The 24,045-nt window shown below is 48.3% G+C and overlaps 1 pseudogene; it reads left to right on the top strand.

Moving 5' to 3' along the window:
- The first annotated feature begins 2,700 nt into the window (after window positions 1-2,700).
- Window positions 2,701-8,946, top strand: LOC112415204 (ferritin heavy chain pseudogene; annotated as a pseudogene).
- Window positions 8,947-24,045: the final 15,099 nt, after the last annotated feature.

The following is a 24,045-nucleotide window of genomic DNA, read 5'->3' as shown; positions in this document are numbered from 1 at the left end:
GGGCCTCTCACTGCTGTGGCCTCTCCCGTTGCGGAGCACAGGCACTGGATGCGCAGGCTCAGCGGCCATGGCTCACGGGCCCAGCCGCTCCGCGGCACGTGGGATCCTCCCGGACCGGGGCACGAACCCGTGTCTCCTGCATCGGCAGGCGGACTCTCAACCACTGCACCACCAGGGAAGCCCCATGACTTCTACTTTGACCATGATGTGAGTGTCTCCTGCTGAAATCTTCCCCATGTTATTTACATATGCATTGCGTGTTATCTTCCACAACACAAAGAGATTTCCTGTTTCATAACATTTCAACTGCAGGGCTATCAAACTTGTTAAAGATTTCACTAGTTTCAAAGACTTCAAGTATGAGCCATGTTTAGGCAATTGTTCTTTTATAAGAACTCAGGTTATGGTTTTGAGCACTCATTAATTTTTCCCTAAATTGAAACTACCCACAACCTTCTGCTGGGGCAGCATTTACATCCAACTCAAATAACCATCGTGTCCTGCATTCTAAAGCCTTTCAGTTCCCATGTCTTTAATATGGAGGAAAGGGTTTACCCCCTTGAAACTCACCACTGACATGCAATTAGATGGGTCCTTTCTGCAGATATCTTGTACGAATATTATTTCTTCTCCCATAAGGCCACTTTTCCTGTCTAAAATACTGTTCAAAAATGCTAGTGTGGCATTGGAGAAAGAAACCTGCTGAAAGCATGCAAGGCCTGTGTGAGTATGTTTCAAATACCGACCCTGACACAGAGCAGGAATGTGAAAAGAAAGCAAAGTGAGTTGAAACACATTTCAGAAAACTGAAAATTAGGAAGTATTTTCAGGATTGAAATAAGAGAAAAAATAAAATCAAGACTGGTAAAGAGAAGGAAAATTGTCAAAGGGAAGGAAACAGGACAAAGGACTCTGTGTGAAACCTTAACTCAAGGACATGAACAGTCCCTTTCTGAGGCCAAAAGAAAGTGCAAAAGAGAGTATAGGCCCCAGTGGCCTCTACTGCTTTCCTAAAAGCATAACTCACTCAAGAAAATCTGCAGTGAGGACTTCCCTGGTGGTGCAGTGGTTAAGAATCCACCTGCCAATGCAGGAGACATGGGTTCGAGCCCTGGTCTGGGAAGATCCCACATGCCATGGAGCAATGAAGCCCGTGCACCACAACTACTGAGCCTGTGCTCTAGAGCCCGTGAGCCACAACTACTGAGCCCATGTGCCACAACTACTGAAGCCTGTGCGCCTAGAGCCCGTGCTCCGCAACAAGAGAAGCCACTGCTCGCCTCAACTAGAGAAAGCCCACGCGCAGCAATGAAGACCCAACGCAGCCAAAAAAAATGAATGAATGAATAAATAAATAAATATTAAAAAAAGAAACAAAATCTGCAGCGGCCATTTCCCAGCTTCTGCTCTCCCAATATCAGGATCTTCCTCGTGCTGAGCACACGTAAGCCTGGAGCTCACCTGGACTCAGGCACTGGTGAACTCCTTTTCCTTCCCTCCGCAGCTCCACTTGCTGCTCCAACTGGGAAGTCACATATGATTTGCGGAGTTGATACCCTGTTTGTGAGGGGGAAAAAAGATACATTGGTTTTGCATTTTCTGCTGAGAACCATGCATGTCCTTTAATCTGAGGGCAGGACACCAAGGAGGGGCAAGGTGAACACTGGAGGACAGCCCAGGGAAGAGCACCCCCAACGCTGAAACACTGTCACTGTGACAACACAGGGAGCTCTTCCTGTTGCTGGTGTGCAGGTCCAAGGTCAAAGCCAGAGTGAAGAATCCTCAGCGTTTTCAACGGAGAAATTAAATGTTCCCACAGTAAGATGAACTTTACATTTTAAAAAAGAATCCGAAACACAGAAGCTCCACCAGAACAATCTAATTTCTCTTTGGAAATAGATCACTGGTATCATTTTCAAGAATGAATTTTTAACCATCAGGTGAGTATACAGAGCAGGGAAGTTATTTAGTAAATATTTATTTTATTCATTTAAAAATATTCATTGAATTCCTGATTGTTAAAGATAAAGAAGAGAGAAAGGGAAGAGTGGTCAGGAAAACTATATTCTTTTGGGCTGACAAAACAGGTGTAAGTAAATAAATAAACAAATGAATTAACTTCAAGTAGTTTTAAGAACCATGAAAGAATGTGAATGAGGGTTGAGAAGGGAGGGGGATATGTGGAAGCTGTTCTGGATACTTGTTAAACATATATCAGTGTTGACAGACTCACCCACAGACACCAGATGACTGATGCTCTCCAGCATCACATCTCTGAACAGCTTTCTCTGGGATGTGTCCAGCAGGGCCCACTCTTCCTGGGTGAAGTCTACAGCTATATCCTTGAAGGTCACTAATTCCTAAAACATCATGGACATTTTGTGAAGCCAGGGCCTTCCCTACAAAGGGCCACGGGAAGATACTGGACACGGCAGTGCTGCGGTTGGGCTGCTGTATAAGAGAAAAAGCTCAACCCTGTTTGGAGTTCCAGTCAAATGTTTATGGTGACATGTCCTGTGTCTTTCACGCAGACAGAAATATCCACCCACTTTGAAAACATAACATCATTATGAACATGAGTGAGATAACTGTGGTGGAAATAACCTGGGCACAGATGATGGCCAAGTTCTGCAGGACTGAACAGCCTCCTAGAGCATGTGGATAATCAGGGGTGGCCTCTCTCACCTCTACACAACTCACATGTTCACGACAGAGAAGAAGTCGTACAGTTCAGAAGCAAACCCCAAGGGGCCTGAGACTGTTGTGCAGAAGGAGTGTCCTGGCCTGACCCTCCCGCGGTGAGGCTCTGCGTTTCCATTTTCTCTGGGACCTTCAAGCACGGGTTATCATTATTCTTCCCGTTATCACAACCCTGTCTATATGCTAACGGGAAATAGAGGCCCCTCAACTGAACCTGACCTTTCCAGTCCTTCAAAAATTGCTACAAGACCCTAGGTTTACTCCGTTACAGTCCTTTTTCCGCAATGCACAGCCCGAATTAAGAAAACGATTCCAAACATTTCTTTCTTTTTTTTTTTTTTTTTTTTTTTTGCGGTACGCGGGCCTCTCACTGTTGTGGCCTCTCCCGTTGTGGAGCACAGGCTCCGGACGCGCAGGCTCAGCGGCCATGGCTCACGGGCCCAGCCGCTCCGCGGCGTGTGGGATCTTCCCGGACCGGGGCACGAACCCACGTCCCCTGCATCGGCAGGCGGACTCTAACCACTGCGCCACCAGGGAAGCCCCAGACATTTCTTTCTGTTTTCACATTTGAACACAGTTTAATTACAAAGAAGGAAACTGGGGTTTTGGGAGCAAGAGGGGTAAGGAGAATTGTTTTCTTTTTTCAAGTTATTTAAATGTTCAAGTGTGTTCTATAAACACTTGAATAAATTTAAAATTGGGAAAAATAAATAAATTATTCCTCATTGCTCTCCACCCCGCTACCCCGATCTCAATGCTGCACAGCCCTCCTCTGCAGCGTCTGCCTCACTGGATGGACTGAACTCACCTGAAGAAACATCTGCCTCCCTGCAGGACTATAAGCGTTTGCTCTTACTCATTTCCATCACCTGTGTCCACCACATGCCTAAGCCCGAAGCGGACACTGACATGGGATACATTAGAAGAAACAACTTTTCACCTTTTCTTCAAGGACACGATTAAGAGGGTGGGGAACGGAATAAAGTAGTGTAAATATTGGGTAGGGGATTATTTCTTGATCAGTCCCCGACCTGCCATAAGCCTCCCAGAGTCATGAGGAAATATGACAGGCAGTAATTTAACTTCACGGGGGCACACAGGAGATCCAGGCCAAGACGGGAAACGCACTCCTCCCCTGGAAAAACAGGTATCAATTCACAAGAAAGAGCAAGTCCTACTCACCTGGGGTTGCATTGTCTGGAACTCAGTCGCCCTGTCTTCCTGTGTATTCTCACCAAAGGGCAGTTCAAAAGCTAAGCAAAGCTGAGGAAAGAGAAAGAAGCCAAGAGACTCCAGTCTTTTCTAACATTCCCAGACATGCCCACCGTCTTGAATCTGCAAACCTTCACATGGTAGTGACTCCTCAACCCACACGTGTCTGCAGCGGGGACGAGGACAAATGGGGAGAGGGCTCTCCTCTCCAAGGGTCGACTGTAAGTCTTTGACGCTCATAATGTAGATATTAACATCCTCACTTCATAGATAACAAAACACAAGTATGGGCCTTTACAGTTTAATTAGACGCGGTGTTCCGCTGTATTATTTAATTCCATCCCTGGCACCAAATCCTAAGAGAACCTGACTCCTGCCATATGGAGATTCTCGTATCCATAACCCAGGACGCCATTCTGGAGTCGCTGATTCTCTAAATCTTGGTGAGGTCCACTAGCGTTGTTTTGCAACACCCGTCTCAGCTCAGTAGTGTCCCGTACTTTCCCTCGAGATAACTTGCCTTTAGTCATCTGGATCCTCCACATGTGGAAATCAGGCAACGTCAGTGTCTCAACCCTAGCTGTATACTTCAGGGCCCTGGACACGTGACCAAGCAACTCTGGAATCTCTTTCATGCTGAGCGGAAACAATTCAGAGACCAATCCCTTGCTCGAGTGCTCAACGATTCTCATCATGCGAGTCTAGCACATACAACCCCTCGCACAGAAACAGGCAGGAGTACAAATGTCGTAATGCTACAGGCATGCTGCACAACCCCCGTAAGGCAGACAGGCTCATAAAATATATATAGTGAAGGGGTTTCATTCTGGAGGAAATTCATTGACCGGGATATCTCAGTGAAATGGTGTCTGGAATGCTAGCTATTTTTATGAACAACATTACCCCTTCATTTTATAATTTAAGGATATGAGAGAATCTGTCAACTCTCAAGTACTACCTAAAACAAAGTTTACAATTAAATATATTACATCACCAAATACTGACATTGTGTCAACAGAATATGATTAAAACCCTTTGATGCTGAGGACCTGGAAACAGAAAAAAAAAAAAAATCTGCTAGTGTTAAGTGAGACCCTGAGTGGAATTCACATGTATTTGCTTACATACATACGTTGTTGCATTTAATACTCACAACAACCCTGCCTTTACGGATTATCACACATTTTTCTTTTTTTAAATAAATAAATAAATTTATTTATTTATTTTTGTCTGAGTTGGGTCTTTGTTGCTGTGCACAGGCTTTCTCTAGTTGCAGCGAGCAGGGGCTACGCTTCCTTGCTCCGCGGCATGTGGGATCTTCCCGGACCAGGGCTCGAACCCGTGTCCCCGGCGTTGGCAGGCGGATTCTTAGCCACTGCGCCACCAGGGAAGCCCTAGTCACACATTTAACAACTGATGTGCGCTAGGTTCAGGAAGCTTTATTTATATGACAAAATTGTGCGGCTAGAAATCGACAGAATAAGAATTTAAAATGAGCTCTGCCCATCTCTGAATATCAAATAACTAAATATTCTAATCTTGTGGGTAGACACCAAAACCAGGTTTTACCTGTATATGTCACCAGTCAGATCCATGACCAGAGACCTCTCCCTCACAAACCTCCTCCTTTCAGCCTATTCCTACAAATACTGCCCATGCCCAGGTTCTCCTACTACATGGGAACCTCCAGTTCACTGACCTCAATTTCCAAAATCAGCCCTCACCTGTCCTCATTGTTATGGGTCAGTGTAACACACAATTACCCATTTCAGCATATACACACCAAGACCAACAATTCTAATGCCCCTTAGTCCTTCCCCGTATCCGCTGAGACGCCAGTCCCAGATGACCCCGAATATCTCCTCTTCCCATGGCTGCATCTGTCACAGTTCAGGTTTAGGTATTGATCTGGTCTAATTACAGTGTCATATATCTCCCAAAGGCTTTGTCTAAATATCTGGCATCTTACTATGGCTTACTAATCACTCTGCCATGCTTCATTAATATGTCAATATTCTCTGTACCTTTCAAATCTCACAAATTCTCTTTTCAAAAATGGCTTCACTTCCTACTGCAGATATGAATTAGATAATGTGAAGAAACAGTTCTGCTCACTGGCGTGAAATCTATACTTATTCCTGAACTCCAACTCATCAGTGTGTCTTCTCATGTAAAAACTGAAAAGTCATCTCTATTCCTAACTAAATCCAACTTCTCCAGTGGTACCCCTTTTTCACCTACTCCCTCAAATATTTCATATTATAGATTAGAAACTGAATTTATTGTACCAGCAACCTCTTCATCACTTCCCCATCCATCTCCTTAAACTCATTTAGTCTCTACACTCTTGAAATAAAAACCAGCTCTAAGCCAGTTTACATCTCATCCCTGCCACGTGACCTTTCCCCTTCAAAATAAAACTGAAAAACAGTACATACTTGGTCACAGTATGGCGACAGTACATACTTGGTCACACTCCCTCACTTGTAAAAATCACTAATGATCTCGTTAATAAATTTTGATAAGATCACAGTTATTCCTCCATAATTAAATGCAATGAGTGTATCTCAACCTTTTACTTGGAACCAAAGCATGATCTCCTTTGGGGAACTTTCTCTCTCCTAGGATTATCTGACAGCTCAAATTCCTGTCTTTAAAATATTCTAGGGCTTCCCTGGTGGCGCAGTGGTTAAGAACCCACCTGCCAATGCAGGGGACACGGGTTCGAGCCCTGGTCTGGGAAGATCCCGCATGCCGTGGAAAGACTAGGCCTGTGTGCCACAACTACTGAGCCTAAGCTCTAGAGCCCGAGAGCCACAACTACTGAGCCCACATGCCTAGAGCCCGTGCTCCAGAACAAGAGAAGCCAGCGCAATGAGAAGCCCGCGCACCACAACCAAGAGTAGCCCCCGTTTGACGCTACTAGAGAAAGCCCGCGCTCAGCAACAAAGACCCAACGCAGCCTAAAATAAATAAATAAAATAAATATATTTTTAAAAAATATAAAATATTCTAGTCACTCCTTCCAGGAGTCCTTTTCAAGGTCCTCCTCCAACAGTAGTGTTAAAATAGCTCAAGGTTCAATCCTACCCCTTTTTTCTCTCCCCTTACAATGTACTATCTCGGAACTCTCACAACAATCCTTTAGTTGCTTCAATTTTCCCTTTGTTAAATCTAAACTTATATCTAGAAACTCGTATCTAGATTCCACTTCTGAGCTATAATCTCCATGTGAATGTATTACAGGTGTGCAAAACGAAATATTTTTCAAAATGAAGCCATTAACTCTTCTGCAAATAAAAATTTCTTCTCTTCTAGTCTTTTTTTTTTTTGCGGTACGCGGGCCTCTCACTGTTGCGGCCTCTCTCATTGCGGAGCACAGGCTCCGGATGCGCAGGCTCAGTGGCCATGGCTCACGGGCCCAGCCGCTCCGCGGCGTGTGGGATTTTCCTGGACCGGGGCACGAACCCGTGTCCCCTGCATCGGCAGGTGGACTCTCAACCACTGCGGCACCAGGGAAGCCCTCTTCTAGTCTTTTGAAGACTAGATAGATAGTTAGATAATGGTCCCACTAACTATCCAAGGATTAATCGTCGACACTACTTTTCAGAACCACACAAGGGAGTACTGCTGTTATCCCTACACTTAGAGCTATTGTCATCTTTCATTTTCACTCCTTTATCTACGCACATAGGACCGCTCCATATTCATTAGGTGTCAGCCTGAGATGAAATGCCATTTGTTCTGAGATCCCGTCTTTAAACTATAAGCCTTTCCTTCTCAACTAGTTGGCTTGAGGACTCTACATTTCCTTTGGTCTATTCATCTAATTTCTCCCTATGCATTTATTTGTTTGCTCCTTTCTTCACTGCCAAGACCACCTGCAGAATCTTAATGCAATTTTATCTTTGTGATTTATGAATTATGAATAAACAGAAATTCCATGTACACAATCACCTAACCTGCCCTCAGAAGATTATGATAAATGGTCCCGCACGAGATTGAACATAGTAAGATGCACCCTTAAAAGTAAAACAAAAACTGATTATCTTTATATAGCCCCTCGGAGCTTTTAGCTTGCCTCCTGTTGCCTGATTCGAACTTGTTAAAAAATATTTCAGATAAAAACACACTGGCGACACTGCCAAGAAGCAAACATACTGGGGGTTGTGGAGAGTTCATGTGTTAATACAAATTAAGAAAAGCCGAGTCCTCGCGGAGAGTCGCCGCGGTTTCTTGCTTCAACAGTGCTTGGACGGAACCCGGCGCTCGTCCCCCGCTCCGGCCGGCCGCTCAGAGCCAGCCCTCGCCACCACCTCACGGCGCCCTCCCGACCGCCCCAAGGTCCCCGCCGCCGTTACAGCGCCGCGCAGCCACCGCCACCGTTTCACCTCAGCCGCCCGCCATGACGACCGCGTCCCCCTCGCAGGTGCGCCAGAACTGCCACCAGGGCTCGGAGGCCGCCATCAACCGTCAGATCAACCCGGAGCTCCACGCCGCCTACGTCTACCTGTCCATGTCGTACTATTTTGACCACGATGATGTGGCTCTGAAGAACTTTGCCAAATACTTTCTTCCCCAATCTTGTGAGGAGAGGGAACATGCTGAGAATCTGATGAAGCTGCAGAACCAACGGGGTGGCCGAATCTTCCTTCGGGATATCAAGAAACCAGACCGTGATGACGGGGAGAACGGGCTGAATGCAATGGAATGTGCGCTACACTTGGAAAAGAGTGTGACTCGGTCACTACTGGAACTGCACCAACTGGCCACTGAGAAAAATGGCCCCCATTTGTGTGACTTCATTGAGACTCATCTGAATGAGCAGGTGAAATCCATTAAAGAATTGGGTGACCACGTAACCAACTTGCGCACGATGGGGGCCCCCGAATCTGGCATGGCACGGTATCTTTTTGACAAGCACACCCTGGGAAATAGTGATAATGAGAGCTAAGCCTTAGGCTGGCTTCCCGTAGCCACAGGGGTGACTTCCCTGGTCACCAAGGCAGTGCATGCATGTTTGGGTTACCTTACGTTTTCTGTAAGTTGTACCAAAATATCTACAAGTCCTTTCCTTAGTACCATTCCTTCAAATAAAGTAATTTGGTACCCCCCCCAAAAAAGAAAAGCCAACCAGTCTGCATCTCTCCAAGGATATTTAACTATATCCTAAGTATGTAAATCACTACTACAAAGTTTCAGAATAACTGAGCCACAACTTATAAGTGATTTGAGTATAAATAAAATGTGTTTTAACTAATTTTTTAATGCAGAGGACACGGGTTCGAGCCCTGGTCCGGGAAGATCCCACATGCCACAGAGCAACGAAGCCTGTGCACCACAACTACTGAGCCTGAGCTCTAGAGCCTGCGAGCTGCAACTACTGAGCCCGCGTGCCACAACTACTGAAGCCCGCACACCTAGAGCCCATGCTGCACAACAAGAGAAGCCACCGCGATGAGAAGACCGTGCACAGTAATGAAGAGTAGCCCCCACTCGCCACAACTAGAGAAAAGCCCACGCGCAGCAACGAAAGACCCAATGCAGCCAGAAACAATAAATAAGTAAAATAAAATTTATAAATAAATAAAACTTAGAATTGAGATGTCTCAGGCTACTGGTGCAGGAACGAAGAATACAAGATTCTAAAAAACCATTTAAAAACAATCTACTGTCATTTTGAGTATAAGCTTTTGTTTCAAAATCAATATTTTCCCTCCATGTCTTTTTATGACAATTTTATAAATTTGGGAGTGTCATCGGTTTATTTCAACAATTCCTGTCACCCTGAGGTCCTGCAGAAGACCTGTCATAAGATGAAATTCAAAAGTATCTAGGGCTGTCATTGGGTCACACTAAAAAAGTTAATCATGGTAATAATTCAATTTGAAAACGAGTTACACTGAGAAGCTTTATTTTAAATATATGAGAGAGAAGGCAACTTCCTTTAAAGCCTGCAAAGTGAAATCATAATAAATTCTGATTTGGATGTGAATAAAATATCAACATTTAAACATGGTTGGGAGTTTTAATACACCTACTCTTCAATTTTTCAATGTTTTTTCAACTACTTTCACTTTATAGAAAAACTACCCTGTAGAAAGTAATAAACACGTGTAGCGCTGCAAACACTACTTCCCTTTCACCTGGGGAACCGGGTGCGTGTTGACCAGGCCCTTCCTGTGTCCCCAAGTCACTCGACCAAACACCCCGGCTCGTCGTGGTGCTTCCACCAGCGTCCACACGGGTCCCTTCCTCCGAATCTGTAGCGGGATTTCCCCTCAGAAATGATCTTGAACCCGTAAAAAATACGACAGCCTGCTGTGATTTTCACCCCAAACCCCTCACTGAACGCATACTTCTGTAAAAGAAGTCTTGCTAAATCGGTGCACGAGAAAGCGAAGAATAAAACACTTGGAAAAGTCCACAAAACGGAAAGCACTTTCCCGCTCTTTGAGAAAAATACGTACCTTCAGGTCGGGTCTCTCCTGAGGAAACAAACCGCTTGCTCTCGGGGGCAGGCGGCGTCCTCGAGGTCCGCGGGCAGAGAGCGCATGCGCCCTATGTGCGTCACGTCACGTGGCGCTCTTGCGCCCTCGGCCAGCGGCCGGGCGCGGTACAGGATGCTGAGAGCTCGCTGTTCGCTGGGGAAGTGAGCCCTTCACAGGCTCTTGCGCAGTTAGCCTGGGGGTAACAGACACATGAGGGGAGACGGCTAGAATAGCCCATGTGCTAATGGATGACGGAGCTTAACGTATTAAGCTATGTTGATAGCTTAATATTATAAATATTAATATTTATATTACTATGTTAATATAAACGATTATTCCTTATAGACATGCATCTATGTCTATATGTATATATGGATCAATGGATCCGTAGATGCAACTTAGGTGGACATACATAGGTCAGAACATACAAAAACTTCCTCACACTGTCAGCTGAGAAGCCAAGAAACAAGCATTCCCCTGTAGCAATGGACGCATTCAGATCTACGTTGTTGCTGTTTTTGAACATATTTGCTAATGAAAAGAAACCATGTTCCTTGGAGAAATAGATCATTCTAGGTCTGGAGCAGGAAATGTACAAGATGAACCTGGAGACTCTTGTAGTTCCAGACAGTGAGGAAGTGTTAATTCAACAAAACAATAAATGCACACATACACACACAGGCACAGATGGGATTGTGTCAAAGGAAAACAGAAATCAACTAAAAGAATTCCCAAGGGCCAAAACTGGAAGATTCTGAGCAACAAAATAATTAAGTAGTATTCACTATAACCCAGGGTACAAAGTAAATATCCAAGAGTTCATACTGATTTAAATAAAAGACTAACTATATAAATAAATTGGAGGAGGGTACAAATCTCCCATGGAGAGGAATTCCTGATAATTCAGGTGGATATCAGCAATCCAGGAGGTAGAGTAGAACTCTCCACTCCTTAAGGGCTGCGCATAGCGAAATCCTTCCAAAACAATGCATTTTTTGACATGACGAAAGCATAACTTTACACTGGAGAAACCTGGTAAATAGCTGGACAGACAACATTAACATCCTAGTGATAAATCACTTCATACTTGTAGCCTTGAAATGATGAGAATGGTAGTTTACCTCTGTCATCTTTCTCAAAAAACAAATGAACAAAATAAAAATTCAACAAATAAAGAAACACATAAGCCAAACTAATTATAAGAAAAATCATCAGCTATATCCCAATTGGAGTAAATTCCATAAAATTCCAAGGTTCCCCGGAGTACTTAGAAAGTTCCGTGGTTGCTTGAGCGAGCCGGTCACTTCCTCTACGGCTTCCAGGTCAGTATCAACATTTCCTGGATACCAGAGGCGACCTGGAAAGTTTTCATCAGCTCAAGGGGAACAAGGTAGCTGACTGAGCAGCCATTTTGACCAATGGTGGTCTCCTGGCTTTCGAGCTTAAGTAAGTTTCTGAAGAGGGAGAAGTGTTCTCCCTGCAGCCTTTCCGGACTGGTTCTTGTGTCCTTGGGGGCATCTGAGAGAAATAGCAGGCGTCTCATGCCCACCGTTCACTCGCTGGCCTTCTGTGTCATTAAGAGCTGTTTCTGGGTCCCTGAGCTGAAGGAGAAAATTCAGTGTTTTCTCAAGATGTCCAGAGATGCCCTCGGGTGGCGATTCCAGCTGGCTACAAACAATTGCTGGGCTTCGCAGGGACTTGTGACTTTTTGCAGAGTCTCAGGAGGGCCCAGTACATCATCCTTGGTTCTCACATTCCAGTCTGGGAGAGCCCCTGCCTCAGAAACGGAACGAGGAGTATCTCAGGAGCATCTTCAAGCCGAAGGTTCAGTCGGGAATATCACGAGCTGGGAGCTACAGTATATGAGTATTTGTGTTGGGGACCCCTCACAGGCATCTTCAGAAAAATCAGACACCCTTGGTGAGTAGAGAGACTCTATTCATTGTTGTATAAATACAACCAAAACACAATACATAAGGGCAACAGATATATGTATAAAAATAATCATGAATGTCAACAGTAACAGAGGTCATTATCACCCTAGTGATACTAACAATTATAATACTGAAAATAGTACTCAGCCTACAAAGAGGGCAGATAAGAGTACAGATTCCCTCAGGTGAACGACAGATACAGATCCTGGACTTCGGAGGCAGTCTGAGTCAGAGTGTCGGTTACACAATGAAAAAGTGTTCCCTGAAAGCAAGGCCTAGCAGCAGGAGGGATCAGAAACACAAGGCCAAGGGGCTTCCCTGGTGGCGCAGTGGTTGAGAGTCCGCCTGCCGATGCAGGGGACGCGGGTTCGTGCCCCGGTCCGGGAAGATCCCACATGCCGCGGAGCGGCTGGGCCCGTGAGCCGTGGCCACTGAGCCTGCGCGTCCGGAGCCTGTGCTCCACAACGGGAGAGGCCACAGCGGTGAGAGGCCCGCGTACCGCAAAAAAAAAAAAAAATTATAACATAAAATTCATGATGTGGCAGGAGATAACAGGAACTGAATACAAATGTAGAAATAAATTACCAAGTTGAGATTAAAGGCAATTCCTTTCCTGTTATGAGGGAGATGGCATAAATAATGAATGACAGTACAGGAATACTCTAACTAAATCTAGTGGTAGAATGTATATACATCCAAAATTATCTATTTTCCTAGACTAAAATGTTAACAGTTATCATTGCTGGGTAGTAGGATTATGGGTGATTTTTAAATATAAAATTTCATTCTTTATAGGTTTCTACAGATTTCTACTATGAATAAATTACTTTTATATTGAGAAAATAATACAAAAATATCTATTTCCTTTGTGAAAGAGTTTATATACAACCTGATAAATGTGGGGGGGAAATGCAAGTCCATGGAGAATGAATAGCAATGGGGAAGGTTTGAAATACTCTTTAATGTGAATGGGAGACAGAATTGACAAGCAATTCAATCATAGGATTGCCAGGCATTTTTCTGAGACATAACTGAAATGTCTTCAGATACAATGAAATACTTATCGTGCCCCCCAGTTTAATTATTTCCTCTTGGGAACCAGCAATTTTAAGCTTAAGGAGCCATCTGCACAACCATAAGGTCTCCACTCAAATAGTTACCGAGTCCAAGCTCGCTCTGCTTGCCGCATGACAGGCCAATACATCGGAGACGAGGTGCTGAGGCAAAGAATAGCAACTTTATCAGGAAAGCCAGGCATCTGGGAAGGTGGCGGACTAGTGTCCTAGAGTACCATCTTATCGGGGTCTGGAAGGGGAGGAGGTGAGGAAGTAAAGAAGGCCGTAAGTCTTGCAAAGCATCTGGTTTGGCCAGCCTCGGGGAGGGGGGTGTTAATTTCCTCTTTCTTGCAGCCGTTCACAGGTGGGCAGGGTCAGAATGTGTGAGCTGAACAAAGGCACTTTAGTTTAACATTCAGGCAGAGGGGCAGGTTTCCCCGATGCAGGTCAATATGTATGCTTATAGCTATAGAAAGATGTAGATTGACCCGCCCTTCTCCAACTGTAAGGAAATCGCCATCCCCAGTTAAGGAATTTAGGGCTTTTCTATGTGTGGGAAGATGCAAGGGTCTGGGCTTGCTGAAATCATTCCTTTGATATGCACCTCTCCTATCTGGGGCCAGTATTCTATGTTTTCACGTCCTGAGTTTCCTCAAGGCTCACCACGGGGGAGTGGCTGCAGTCTGATGGCGGCCAGATGGCAGGTATTCTTTGTTTCCTTCCGGAGTTCCCTCGGGGCTTTTACCAGCTCAGGCTGGAGGGCTGCACTTGCTGTCTGTGACATCGTTTCTTCACTGATACGGCAGGAAATATTCCATTTCTCAGATCCTCCCCTTGGTCCAGAATTAGACCAATATTTGGGAGACATTTCACGACCAGATATTGTCCCACAGAGCTGGGAGGCTCATCCCAGATCAGGCGAAAATTCTTGTTGATATGCCACTCCAGGTGCTAATTTCCAGATTAGGCCCTGTTGATAATTAAAGACTTTTCTGGATTCTCTGTCTCACTAGCCTGTTATGAACCAGGAAATGTTTTCCCTCTTGCTTCTTCCCATACCTAGAATCACACTATTACAATTATTCTATGAGAGTCATAAATGTGATCTATTTCCTTAAGATGTTTAGCCATCATCAATTTTGTTGGAGGCCTGGTTACACACTGGTACTGTAAGAGACAATTTTATAAAAATAGACAGGATAGGGCTTCCCTGGTGGCGCAGTGGTTGAGAGTCCGCCTGCTAAAAAAAAAAAAAAAAAAAAGGGGGCGGTGGCCCAATTCCTGGGAATCCCCGCCCCTTCCCCCAAATAGTTGGAATAATCCTCCCGCTCATTAGCCTATGAAATGACCAGCCCATAAAAACTAACCGCACGATGTTTCGAAGTCTCTTGCCTTCCAAGATGGCCTACCGTCTGTCTGGATGTGGAATGTGTCTCTCTAAATAAATCTGATTCTTACCTATCATTTCGTCTCCGAGTTCTTCCGCGGCGAAGAGAGAACCTTAACTTCACCTCGAGCTATCGGCGAAGCCAGTCAGACGAATACGATAAGCCTCAGCCTCTCGCCTCTCTTGCGCTTGAGAGGCGCTACTCACCATGACTCTCCCACTCTCTTTTGTTTCTTACTCTCTGTTGCCTTTTTAGACTTAGCCTCTGGCCTCTCTTGGGCCTGAGAAGCGCGGCCCTACTTGCAGCCATATCCGTCTCTCCCTCCCTCTCTTTCTTACAGTCTGTCTCATTTTCAGAGCTATTGCAGCAGAAATGTGGGCTCAGTACAAGCATAACATCGCCCCCTCCCCGAGGCTACCCTCATAGGCTTATTGGTCCACCTATGCCTAACTTTCCTTGTCTCAACTCTGCATCCCTACCTCGCTCTTACTTGCCACTCTTATCTCGTGACTTTGCTGGAAACGGGGGGAGAAATCTGCCAGGCATTATCCAACCTTGCCGCTGTTACATGTGCGTAGGGCATGCCGGGGAAGGCTTCCAGCTATCCTCGCAGACAGGTAAGGACCCTAACCATAGGCTCTTTGCCCTCTGGGTTGGCCTTATGCACCATTTAATTCACTAGTAACAGGTCCAGTTGTGTAAAAAGATGGACTACAGCGTTACTTAGAGTTCGTGCCCCTGGTTACTGCAGCTGCGATCCCTTTGGGGCGCTCCCTCCACGGTGGGCGGTTCCCGGGGTTTCAGGAGGGGGAGGGTCCCGCGCCGCCTGGTTGGGACTTAGGGCAGTGGGTCCGTCCCTTCTGGTGTTTGGCCCGCCCCCTCCAGGATCCACCCTGACGTCACCCCGCCCTGTTAGGGCGGGGCAGGCGGCTCAAGCCGGGTGGGCCTTGCACCTGGCCCCGCCCCGGGGGATACGTGCCCGGGCCCTGACCCGCCTTTGCCCTGCTTGCCTCCCCGGGTCGAGTGATTGGGAGTGTCCTTTCAGGGTCGCGGGGCCTCCGTCCCCCCAACGACAGTCACGAGGCCTCCGCCTCAGCTGCAGACCCGCCCCCGCGCCCAGCCCCATTGCCCGCTGGCCAGAGCACATGTGCGAAGGCGGGGGGAGCGTGGCACCGAGGCCCCAGGGGTGCCGCCCACAAAAGGGAAGGGAAAAGACAGGCTTTTTTCCTTTTTCAGAAACCGTCTCCCTTACTGGCCAGTGCCTGCTCTCTGAAACTTACCACCTTTTTAGAGAAAAAGCCTGGGTCTTGATTAAATAGGCCTTAGAACCACGAGGATGTCCGGGGGAACATATCCCAGCACACAGGGATTAATCTATAGAATCTATAGAGAAACCTCAGGAAGGGCACTCATCCTCGGTGCTACGGATGCCAGGATAGGACACGGGCCCCAGGATGCTGCGGCCAGCAGAACTGCCACATGCGAGAGTAGCTGGCCCCCACTGTGGATAAAGTCGTTAGGACTAGAGAGCCCGCATGGGACCTCCTAGCGCTAGCGCTCCTCTCTGGTACAGGAGCATTCTCTCCCAGAGGGAACGACGGGGAACACCTCCACCATCCCCGAGGACTCACCCCTCGGGTGCAGTCAGAGTCACTGGGGCAAGTTTTCTCTAGATTCTTTAAAAGGAAAAAGCTCGGGCTTCCCTGGTGGCGCAGCGGTTGAGAATCTGCCTGCCGATGCAGGGGACACAGGTTAGAGCCCTGGTCTGGGAAGTTCCCACATGCCACGGAGCAACTAGCTCCGTGAGCCACAATTACTGAGCCTGCGCGTCTGGAGCGTGCGCTCCGCAACAAGAGAGGCCGCGGTAGTGAGAGGCCCGCGCACTGCGATGAAGAGTGGCCCCCGCTTGCCACAACTAGAGAAAGCCCTCGCACAGAAACGAGGAGCCAACACAGCCATAAATAAACAAATAAATAAATAAAATTTGAAAAAAAAAAGGCAAAATCCCTTAAAAAAAAAAAACTCATTTTCTTTGGTAATGTATAAACTTAAGGACGATGAGGCCTGGCCAGAAAACGGAAGCCTCAACTATAATGCCATCCTACAGTTAGACATCTTTTGCAAAAGACACGGGAAATGGACAGAATTCCTTATGTACAGGCTTTTATGGCCCTAAGAGAAAACCCAGAGCTATGCAAGTCCTAGGTTAGGGAACCTTGCCGGTTGGGACCCATTCGGGCTACACAAAAGCCCTCTCTAGTGGCACCCCTGGAAGAAAAGGAGCCCCAGACAGAAGACCCAAATACTTTCGAGGGACACATTGTATGTGCAACCCACTTCATCAGCCAATCAGCCCCCGACATCCGTCGGAATCTTCTGAAACTTGCCATGGACCCCCAAACGCCTCTTAACCTTATCGACAAGCTTTCAGTGTCTTTAACAACAGAGACCAGGCTGAGGAGGGAAAGAAGGAACAGTGTGACTTAAGGAAGGAACGACGGCAAGCCAGGCTTTGGGCAGCTGTGATGACAAGACCTAACCCACCTCCTGGTCACCCCAAAATTACTCCCAGAAGACCTCCGCCAGGGAAGGGAGCCTGTTCAGCTGTGGGAGTCCCAAACACTGGAACAAGGAATGCTCAGGAAACAGGCCCCAGCCTAAACCCCAAACGCCATGACCACTCTGCAAGAAGATGGGCCCCTGGAAGAGGGACTGCCCCCAGCTCCAAAGGGAACAAGGAAATTCCTCCATGTCAGTCACGGCAGTGGCTGATTGACAGGACCTGGGACCCCCCCCTAAGGCCCCCGAGAAGACAGTCATTGTAAGGTCGGGTCTTAACAAACGGCACCGCGAAACAGAGGAAAGCTTCAAGTGAGCTTTATTAGGGAGCGCTCCCGGGCTAGGTTCACTGGTCCGAGAGAAAGGGGCCAGAGAAGTCGCACCCGAGCGAGGGTTGGGCAAGATTTTATAGGGGAAGAAGGGAAAGGGGTGTGGTGAATCTGGGAGGGCGCAGGGTATTCCTTAATTTGGTGGTCTTTTCGGGTATCCTGGGGAACCGTTAGTCCCACCCCTCGAAAGGCGGGAAGGCTGGGCCGGAGAGTTTCGGTCTGATGCAACCTGTGAATTTGATTGTGTTCCCCTGCCTCGGGCCAGCTGGCCTTACATCCCGACATCTTTGGTGTAATGGGGCGGCGTTCTGATCTCTGGCTACTTCATGCTGAATGGGGGCGTCGAAAGGGGAGACGGGCGACCAGAGGTCCGAGGCTTAGGGGAAACCAGTGCGGGGTTCTGTAGGAAGCAAGGTGTTAAGGGCCGAGGAGCATTTGGTTTGTGGCCACCCAAGAGACTTCCTCCATGCGCCTGCGAAGGAACCTCCTTTGTCGGCCGTCAGGAGATCCAGGGCTCGTCGATTTTGGAGGGCAACTCGGGCTACTGAGGTGATCTGGTGCTGGAGGGAGGTGATGGAGGCGGCAGAAGCCTCGATGGCTAGCTGGAGTTTCTGTTCTAGGTCACGGGATGTTGAGACACTGTGTGTTAGGGCTCCTCCCCCATGCCCGCAGCAACGAGAGAGGAAGCGAGGGAAATGCCTGCGACCAAAGGGAGAAAGATGGCCCTTTGGCCCTTAGAGAGGCCGAGGGCCCGCGTGAGTGCTATCAGTTCAGCCCTCTGAGAGGTTGTCCCTTCTGGGAGGCTGTTAGCCTGGATAATAGTTGATAGTTAGCACCGCATAGGCTGCCCGTCGGCGTCCGTCAGGCCCGAGTTTTGAGCTGCCGTCTATGAAGAGGGTGCGGTCCGGGTTTGAAAGAGGGGTGTCAAAAGTCCCTCTCTCGGCGGGCTGAGGGCCTCTAGGGCTTGGGGGCAGGAGTGGGAAGGGGAGGCCCCGGTATCGGAGATAGGCAAGAGGGAGGCCGGGTTTAGGCCGGGGGAGGGGGGAGAGGTCGAGGGAGATAGCAGGGTTTTCAATGAACACTAGGTGGAACTCCTGGATGCGGGAGGGGCCCAGGAGGGAGAGAGACTTGTGGCCTAGGAGGTCGACCAGCCGGTGGGAGGAAAACACGGTTAGTGGGTGGGCCAGAGTCAGTTTGAGTGTTTGGTCAGTTCGGCTGCCGCTGCTAGGGCCTGGAGGCATGGCTGCCATCCCCGAATGGTTGGGTCTAGCTGTTTGGGGAGGTAAGCCACGGGGCGGTAGCAAGGCCCTACAGGCTGGGCAAGGAGTCCAGTGGCTATTCCGGCCCGTTCATCCACAAAAAGGTGAAAAGGTCGGTTTGGGTTGGGCAGAGAAAGGGGAGGAGAAGATATCAGAGCGTTACGGAGGGTGAGAAAGGCCTGTCGAACGGCGGAAGGAGAGGTGAGGGGTTCTTGAGGGGTTTCTTTAGCGGCTAGATATAAGGGTTTAGCGAGGAGAGCAAAGTTAGGGATCCAGTGTCGGAAAAACCCTATAAGGCCCAAAAAGGAGAGAATTTGTTCCGCTGTTTCCGGAGGCTGGAGTTCACGGATAATCCAGGTGCGACCGGCTGTTAGACCTTTTGTGGTAGGGGTAAGGTGGAGCTCCAGGTAGGTTACAGAAGGTACAGATAACTGAGCCTTGGCTGGGGAGACCCGATAACCGCGAGAGCCAAGGTAATTGAGGAGATCTGCAGTGTGTTGTCTTGAGAGGCTGAGAGATGGGCTACGAAGGAGGAGGTCATCTACATATTGAAGGAGTGTGCTGGGGGTAAGGGAGCAGGAAGTGAGGTCCCGTGCCAGCGCCTGACCCAAGAGGTGAGGACTGTCGCGGAAGCCCTGGGGAAGAACTGTCCAGGTGAGCTGACTGGAAGTATGAGTATCCGGATCCGTCCAGGTAAAGGCGAAGAGGAAATAGGACTTGGGATGTAGGGGGATAGCAGAAAAGGCATCTTTGAGATCCAGAACCGTAAAGTGGGTTGTGGATGGGGGGATACGGGAGAGCAAGCTGTATGGGTTTGGTACTACTGGGTGGAGAGGAATTATGGCCTCATTGATTAGTCGGAGGTCCTGGACCAGGCGATAATCCCCAGAGGCCTTGCGGGCAGGCAGGATGGGGGTGTTGCAGGGAGAGTCAGTGGGGATAAGGAGTCCCTGGTTTAGGAGTCTGGTGATAATAGGTTGTAGGCCCCTAAGGTGAGTCTCAGAGATGGGAAATTGGGGCCTTGATGGAAATTTGGAGGGGTCCTTTAGGCGGATGAGGACGGGGGAATGGTGTGTTGCTATTATGGGCTGAGAAGTATCCCAGAGTTGGGGATTGATTGGGTTCAGTGTGATTGGAAGAGGGGGATAGGAGCGGGAGGGTTCTAGAGACAGGCCGAGAAGAGGAAGCAGGAGTTGGGAGGAGGGGACCTTAGGGTCAAGTTTAACCAGCTGGAGGGAGGCCCCTAAGTGGAAAAGGACATCTCGGCCTAGCAAGGGAACTGGGCAGGATGGTATGACTAAGAAGGAATGAGTAAAAGGGAGTCCTTCGATATGACATGGGAGTGGACCGGTCTGGAGTGGGAAGGATGGTTTGCCATCAATACCCATGACCGAGATCTGGGAAGGAGAAACTGGCCCGGAATAAGTAGGCAGGACCGAATAGGTAGCCCCCGTGTCCACCAGAAATGAGATGGACTTACCCGCTACCTGTAGCGTTACCCTGGGCTCGGCGAGGGTGATGGGGGTCTTCGAGTCTGGGCGCCGTCAGTCGTCAGCCAATCCCAGCAGTTCGAGTGGTAATGCCTTTGGGTCGGCCTGCCCCCCGTGTGGAGACGCTGAGGGAGGGCCAGTCGTAGGGCAGTCACTCTTCCAGTGGCCCGTTAGCCCGCAGCTGGGACAGGGCTTAGAAGGAGGTCGGGGATTGGGACATTGGCGAGCCCAGTGGCCTTCTTTTCCGCATTTGAAGCAGGCCCCCGGCGGGGTTGCCTTTTGCGGACCCCGTGGATGCTGTGATCCATGGGAGATGGCCGGCCTTAGGGCGGCTACAAGAGCTTGGGTTTGGAGGGCCACCTTCTGGTGCATCCGAGCCTGTCGGCTGGATTCTGCCAAATCCTCACGGCCATTATAGACTTTAAAGGCCATCTTTACCAGATCTCGAATAGGGGTCTGAGGGCCGTCTTCTGCCCGTCTTAATTTCTTTCGGATGTCCGGGGCTGATTGGGTGATAAATTGGGTGGCTAGGACCGCTGCCCCTGCCGGGTTGTCGGGATCCAGCTAGGTGTAGAGAGTTAAGGCCTCTGTAAGGCGATTGAGAAAGATAGCTGGATTTTCGTTAGATTCTTGGGTTATCTCTTTTAGTTTTTCAAAATTGACCACCTTATGAGCGGCAGCCTGCATGCCAGCCGGGAGGCATTGGATCATGAGGTCGCGTCTACGACGGCCATCTTGGCCATCCTGAGAAGTCCAGCCTGGATCGGTGCCAGGTACGGCAGTGGCTCCGACAGGCATGGAGTTGTCGGTAAGGTGAACCTGATCTGCATGGTTTCGGGCAGCAGTGTGAATTCTTTCCCTCTCGTCAGGGGTTAAGGTAGAGGACAGAACCACAAAGATATCGTGCCAGGTTAGATCGTAAGCTTGAGATGGGTAGTGAAATTCTTTGATGTAGTGGGAGGAGTCGGCAGAGAAGGAGCCTAATGGTTTTTCAAATTGAGAGAGGTCCTGGAGAGAGAAAGGGACATGGACTCTGACCAGTCCTTCCGCTCCTGCTACCTCCTTCAGAGGGCAGAGGACATGTTTGTTTGGCAAGGAGGATTTGAGAGGTAGAACAATTGACACAAAGGGAGGGGCGGGAGCGCAAATACCAAAAAACCTTTACATAGGGGACCTCAGACCATTTGCCCGTCCTGCGGCAGTAATTATCTAGATCACGGAGGATGTTAAAATCGAAAGTCCCTTCAGGAAAATAGCGAGGGCTGTAAAATTGGCTAGGAGGCACCCCAGGGGCGTCTTAGAATCTGGTTTCGATTGTGAGGTTCCCATGACCCCCAGTCTGTCCCTGAGTGAATGGAGAGGGAGAGAGGCGTCCCTGGTCTCAGTCTCCAATTCACGGCAGGTCGGAGGGCGGTCAGGCGGTTGGGACGTCTCCACAGTTGCCCGAGGCCCGGAGAGAGGACGGAGAAGTCCCTGACGCGGCCGCGATTAAGGACAGGGAGTCCGGTGGGCAGGGACTCTGAGGGTCGGAGGGAACAAGGGAGGGGACTTACCCCGTTTTCTGCCGGATCGGGTGGATGTGTAGAGGTTCCCTGGTTGTCTCCTGGGGGAGGGGAGGAGCGGCCCGCGTGGTAACCCACGGGGCTTGGTACCCCTCCCGGGTTTCGGCACCAAATGTAAGGTCGGATCTTAACAAACGGCACCGCGAAACAGAGGAAAGCTGCTCCCGGGCGAGGTTCACTGGTCCGAGAGAAAGGGGTCAGAGAAGTCGCACCCGGGCGAGGGTTGGGCAAGATGTTATAGGGGAAGAAGGGAAAGGGGTGTGGTGAATCTGGGAGGGCGCAGGGTATTCCTTATTTGGTGGTCTCTTCGGGTATCCTGGCAACATCTGGTGCCGGTTGCATCAGTCTTGGGACCGTTAGTCCCGCCCCTCGAAAGGCGGGAAGCCTGGGCCGGTTGGAAGGTCCCCAGGTCAGTTCCTGGAACAGGGTGGTCCGGAAAGTTTCGGTCTGATGCAAACCGTGAATCTGATTGTGTTCCCCTGCCTCGGGCCAGTTGGCCTTACCGTCGTCATCACACGGGAGGAACCGCGGGTGACCATTGACATGGCAGGTAAGCTTGTCCAATTTCTGGTGGACACAGGAGCTACTTACTCTGTCCTGACTTCTCACGCTGGGCCCCTTGTCCCTGTAATCTGCTCTATTGTTGGGGTCGAAGGAAAGCCAAAACGAAAACCCCTCTAACTTGCACCTGGGGAAAAATTCTTGTAACTCCCAAGTTTCTTGTCATGCCTTAATGCCCCAGCTCATTATTGGGAAGGGATTTTCTCTCAGCCTGTGGTCAACACTTAGTCTCTGAAAACCAAAGCCAAGGAATGTTTTTGGCTGGACTATGTATTACACAAGACATGGACAGCCCAACCCAAAATATTCCCCCCCAAATTAAAAAACTTATAGCTCCGCAGGTCTGGGATCAGGGAATCCCAGAGAAGGCAAAGTTTGTCACTCCTATAAAAATCACCTTAAAGGAAACTAGAAACTTCCCTTCCAGGTGCCAATACCCTACAAAACCAGAGGCTCAACAAAGGCCTCCAACCCCTAATCTCAAAATTCATTAAATACAGGCTTTTGGTGCCATGCCAATCTCCCTGTAATACTCCAGCCCTACCTGGTCTTCTCCAGGAACCCTTATCTCCATCATCCTTTTAAAATGCAATTTCAGACTTTCCTGGTAGCACAGTGGTTAAGAATCTGCCTGCCAATGCAGGGGACACGGGTTCGATCCCTGTTCCAGGAAGATCCCACATGCCGCGGAGCAACTAAGCCCATGCGCCACAACTACTGAGACTGCAACTACAGAAGCCCATGTGCCTAGAGCCCGTGCTCCGCAACAAGAGAAGCCACCGCAATGAGAAGCTCGTGCACCACAACGAAGAGTAGCTCCCGCTCGCCGTAACTAGAGAAAGCCCTCGAACAGCAACAAAGACCCAACGCAGACAAAAAAAATTTTTTAATAAAATAAAATAAAACGCAAACTTCAAAGAGGGTAAAGCAATTTAGAACTTGACTTGTGAAGGATAAAGGACACTTAGAAATCCTAAGTGTCTTCTGTAAACATTAGTAAGAAGGGTTTAGCCATCTAGACAGGTGACGTTGATTTGTTCCATCTGCCAGAAGTCCAGTTTGAATCCAACCCCTTGTAACTGATGGGTTTTACGTTGTACCTGACAGAGCTGAAATTTTGAAATGGGATCTATGAAGTCTCGGTCTGTGTGTTCGTATACATCTATGTGTGTTGTAGGTGCATGGTACTACCAGAATTAATTCATAAAAGAGTTCTATTTAATTGGCTTAAAGGAAATTAAGTGCTTGTAGCTTATATAAATACTCAGAAATATGATCTGGCCAGAACGAATTTCAGGTTTATGTCATCTGGAAAATATTCAATACTAAATTAGTATCTGGCATTGAAGATGGCTTAAGCTTGTTGGTGTAATTAATATAGACATGTCTTTCGAGTCATCAATGTTAAGTATATTTCTGTTGTACCTAGGTTTACTAGAGGTGAAATAAGACCTCATTCTATCTGTTAAAATTTGTCAACGAGGAAAGTAACTCGATGTGAAAAA

This window comes from Neophocaena asiaeorientalis, unplaced genomic scaffold, assembly GCF_003031525.2.
Source record: "Neophocaena asiaeorientalis asiaeorientalis breed wild unplaced genomic scaffold, Neophocaena_asiaeorientalis_V1.1 scaffold16, whole genome shotgun sequence".
Classification (NCBI taxonomy): Eukaryota; Metazoa; Chordata; class Mammalia; order Artiodactyla; family Phocoenidae; genus Neophocaena; species Neophocaena asiaeorientalis.
This window is presented reverse-complemented; position numbering and strand designations above follow the sequence as displayed.